Source organism: Toxorhynchites rutilus, chromosome 1 (assembly GCF_029784135.1).
Source record: "Toxorhynchites rutilus septentrionalis strain SRP chromosome 1, ASM2978413v1, whole genome shotgun sequence".
Taxonomy (NCBI): domain Eukaryota; kingdom Metazoa; phylum Arthropoda; class Insecta; order Diptera; family Culicidae; genus Toxorhynchites; species Toxorhynchites rutilus.
Genome location: NC_073744.1, coordinates 35,415,371 through 35,420,774, shown reverse-complemented (window position 1 = coordinate 35,420,774; position 5,404 = coordinate 35,415,371).

The following is a 5,404-nucleotide window of genomic DNA, read 5'->3' as shown; positions in this document are numbered from 1 at the left end:
CATTGCGTCTCCCGCGTGGGCCCGGCGGAAGAAATGAAGAGCCAAGCCCTGCGTCTAATGGCGGGTTTACATTAGGGAGATCTATAGCTATAAATGGATTTATTCACGTGAAAATAAGTGTAAACGGGTGAGAATAAATATGATACACTTATTCGAGGTATATATAACTTGAATAAATTCAGCATATGTAAACGCTTGTGAATTTCTCACTGGTGAGAAATCACTAAAGTTGGATGCAGTTCTACTTCAGGTGAACAAATTCATCGAAAATATGAATATGTTCATCATAGAAGTTCGCGCTTGTGTAAACGGTTGATGCGATTTCTATAAATCTCATCATATTTCTTCACATGAATATATCCCTAGTCTAAACCCACCCTAATGCGATTTCGGTGTGAAGCTTTCGGCGAGTGGGTCTTTCGCTTCCTCACTCAATGTGGTTATTGTTCCCAAACACATAAATCAAGCCTTGTTTCGCCAGATTATTGCCACCTTATCATTGTTTACCTTCGTTTCACACTCGACGTTTTCCATTTTGTTTTGATTGCTCAGGTTAGTTTAGGGGGAGGTGGAGGGTATATACCCTCCAGGGTGTATTTAATTCTCTCTACGTAGAAGTTGGATAATGATAAGACCAGCGGAATAAAATCTGGCTAATTACCATATCTTCTCGCAGTCCTAGCATTAAACAATTATCCCTCGGCCGAATCAACGGTGGTTTTAAATTTGGCAATGAAATAAGATATCTGGAGACCTTTGGTTATTTACATCAGGGTATTTGTTTAGAATTCTAAGCAAGTACAACAAGAAAAAATCAATTATTTGTGAATAACTTGTATTCGCGATGTTTGTATATTTTTACTGAGTTGCCTTCGGCAATAGAGTGAAAGCAACAGTTTGTGGTTTGTGAGTCTAGTGACTCGGCGAGGTGAAAAATAATCGGTGCCATGGAGAAAAAAAAAAATTTTTTTTTCCTAAAAATCCAATAATTTGGTTGGACCAAAGTATAATCCTACGTGAACGGAATTTTTTTTTCTACGAACTAATCGCTCGCATCAACAACTCGAAAAAAACGGAATAGCATTCGTGTCACAATGTTTAGTTCGATCGTATTACGGAAATGAAAGGTACAGGGAAACTTCGATATAACGTACCCTCGTTATAACGTACCCTCGTTATAACGTACCCTCGATATAACATTTTACCTCGATATAACGTACACATTTCCAAAGTGTAAAGGAAAATTTTTTTCAATATTTTTTTTCCGATAGAACAATGAATTATTTGTATTGTGATGCTAAAACAAGTTTTGCACCTTCAATCAATCCCGAAATACAGCTGGTTTTGTGATTCCGGATTCTAAATGAATCAAGTTTTAATCAACAGTACGAAGGGAAACATCATGAGAAAGGCTGGCTTCGTCTTCTGATTGAAGTTATTCATTAACTTTACTAAAACAGCAACACAATAAAGTATTATAGACTACGTTTGTGAGTACTTTATTATGCTTCGATATAACGTACAATTCGATACAACATACAATTTTGAAAGTGAAATGTACGTTATATCGAAGTTTACCTGTATTCGATCAAAATTTGGCCAACCAATATTGCATGTAAATTGATAAAATTCATTATTAAAAAAAACATATGATTTTGTTGAGTTTCTATTAGGGTAAATGATCTTGGTTCGTCCGATTTAGGGTGTTTTTACGCCACTAGTAAATGCAAATCGATTTTACTTCATGAAAATCTCATATAATCGATAGGAGTTTGGGTTTGTTGAAAAGCTCCAAGTCTCTAGTTGCTAATACTATCATAAGGCATTGAAATTATTCAAATTTTTATGTTTTTTTTAACGATTTTAGTCAAAGAGAAATTATGATCATTTGACCACCTCTGATCATGGTTTGTCCGGCTTTAGAAAACACCATCTTTGAATGAAAAAAATAATAGAATTTCCAAGTAGATGTGGCATTTATCCAGTGCTTGGAATTATCAGTCTCACATCATTCATTTCAGCTGAATTTCAGGCCACATTCGATCATAATACCATTGCATTCGGGATACCGAAAATGAAACAACGCCAAGCACCACAATCACAGCAAGCCACTGACAGTTGATGCATTCACTTTCGTTCATTCTCTCTTTCGTTCTGCTCTGCGTTCACGGAATGTAAACAAATGGAAATATCCCAAGCTTTGTCATTAATTGATATTAATATAACAGTTCATTCAATATTAACATCGTTCTCAACTGACGAAACGGTAAAATTCTTTGAGGAAGATAAGGAAGTATTGAAAATTCATAATAGTGACAGCAAATTAGGATAGCGTTGCGATGTGTGAAGGAATCGACAGTGTAAGCCGAGGAAAGGCTATTTTAAACAGTTCAAGCAAGCGAGTTAAAATATTCTCAGTTTACATATTGAATATACAATTCCAACTCAACTTATCAGAAATGCTTCAGAAACACTCCAATACCGATTTGAAAAAGTATAGGTTTATTTAGTTCTATGCTGAAAATTAAACAGCAAATTAGGTTGAAAAGACCAGAGGTGCAAGATCGCGTAACTGAGCAAGAAATGAATTCAGTTACATGGCTTGACCATTAAATCGATCCGTTCTTTCTTCCGTTTTTCACTGTCTCCCGTCTTCGATCCGCTCCTCCATTTTCGTCCTTCCCGTTACTCCCTCACTGACAGTCTGCATCTTATTCTCTTTGTTTATCTCCACTGTCCATTGACATTTCAATAACGAGGGATAGCCCAAATCATTAAATTGTAGTGAACCCTATATTACAATTGAAATAAAAATATCCTCTCCTCTAGCAGAGTGTATTCGCTAGATAATTCCAAGTGTTGCAATCGGAAATGGTGGATGGAATTGCAAACGTCCAGCTTTGGGTGACGAAGTTTGTATTCGCTAATCAGATCGATTTTGCAGAATGCTTCCTCGCCGTCCAAGCTTATGTAATCTTTAGCAATTGCTGTGAATATGCGAACTGACCTTGCTCTTTTGTTGGCATTTCCGCTTGAACACTCATTTGCGTTGCCATTTCGGAGTAACTTCAGGAACAACTGACTTCAGAATAAGCGAAACACTCTCCCAATGAATAAATCACACACTTCTCAGGATATTGAAAATGAACAGTCACAATATTCCTGACAGTTCAATGGCAATGAATAAATGTGAGTGAATGCTCATGTTTCGAACTTTGGAGAAAGCTCAGATAGAACAGAATGAATATAAATGAACACAGCAGTAGATTTTCTTGACGTCGAATGAATGATAGCAGTATCGCCAAGCAAAATAAACGCGTTACACTGATAAAATTTCATTTTCAATATTACTTAACAAGCTCGATATTTCCAAGCCCTGGCTATGAATTCGCGTACAGCTTGTTTAAAATGAATTGAAAATGCACGGAGCTCTAGTTGCAATGTTTGCTCTATCAACATTGTCCGTAGAACGAACGCTATTGCCTTTTCTATTGAACACTCCTATACTAGCGCGAAAAATCGTAATTTGTGTACGTTGGACTGCGCACGTCTCTTTATTGAAGAAAAAGATATACAGCCATTCCATGCCAAACCGATATAGTGGTTCTCAGATTTTCGTGAAAATTGGCATTTTTGTTCATATAACATAAGACCCGTATTTTTTTATTTTTTCATTAGCGTGACCATTTCCGTTTTAGGGTTGTCCGGAAAATCAACTTTTACCTCTTTTCTCCAAAAATGACTTTTTTCGAAAATTCATAACTTTTGAACTACTAGACCGATTCAGATGATCGACATATCAAATTAAATTTTTTTCTAAGTTTGAAAAATAAATTTGATTTATTCGATCATCGGTTAATTTTGAAAAATCATAACTCAAAAACGAAAAAGAACGCCTCTCTGGTTTTGACATACGTTATGTGAAAAATCCTCAGCTTTCCAGAAAAAAACATAAAAATATACAGCGCCTTTGGTCCCGAGACTATGAAAACAATCAAAAACGACTACAATCAATAATAACGCGAACAGAATTCGAATTTTCTGATGGCGAGTTTTTACTTTAATTTTATATTTATTTTATATGATGCTCGGTCGGTCTGACCTATACGCGAGTATAGGAAAGTTAAAAAAAGTGCCCTGTTTTCCTGATTTGGCGCCATTACTGAAAGACGCAGCTGTACGTAAAAAATAGGTAATAATTTCTGAGATTTTCGTTATTGTTAACATACGGAATATTTTAAAATAAAATAACACCAGATGGGCGAACATGAAGAGCCTGCCGGGCTGCAGGTTGAGTATAGCTGGCTTAAATGCATCTTCAATCCACAAATAATCCACTTTAAGCGCAAGTGCCGGCAACAAGGAAAATACAATCGACTCAATAGTGCGAACATTTAAAATCACTGACGGGATCATATGAAGATGAAAAACAAGTGTTTTAGTGAACGCATTTATCTGTTGTTTCTGCAGATTCTTACCTATGAGTAAGTTGAAATAATCACAGATCCACCTAATCGCGGAAAAGTCTTGGTGCCGCATTTGCAATTAATAGTAATGCAATGCGCCAGTGTTCTTCGTTTTTCGCACGTTCATTCCCTTAGCGCTGGCAATAGATTGCATAATTAGCGTCAATTAGGGGCGGCGATTGTAATGAGGTTCGAGTATCCAACGGCTGTTTTCTCTTTCCTCCTCGCCACAGGCGTTCACACCAACTTTCTGCATTACCGGCGAAGTAAGTTTTCTGCAGGTGATTAGTGGTGAGTGGTTGGGCGCGGCTGAATCGAGGGGCCCTCGCCGGTAAACCAAGGCGGATAATTATGATGGAGAAGTTCGCCCAACGTTTTCTAATAAAACAGCGTACGCAAAAGTGCTCTAGTGCGGGAAAGTTTGCGTCTTCGGTTTGACGTCGCCGTCAACTTTGGCGGCGGGATAATAAATTAAACGACTATAATTGATTTCACTTCCGTCGTTCTTCCTCTGTCTGTTGCGGGAAGAGGATTTCACTTCAAAGTATAGCCGGAAGTTCTCACGACGGATCTGATGGTTTGGAAATGTGGGTGGAGAATCATTATCACCATCATCAGAAGCAGCAGCTCGCGACACAATGGAAACGCGAGAGTAAATCTTTTTGACTTACATGATGCTTGAGAAAACTTATCTCATTAATTAAAATGGCGAAAACGTTCTGCTACCGTTGGTGCCTTTGGGGTGGTAATACTCCCGTAAGACTGAGACTTACCACCGACACAAGTCCAGCTGCGTCGATCTGGTGTGGCTTCACGTGTGGAGCACAGTATCGTAGATCAGCGGCAAATTGTTTCGCTGAAATTGTAGATTGTTATGGTCGATGCGTTTCAAACGTGTCATATCAGCGGATCGAAATGTTGATGAGACGTATGAAAAG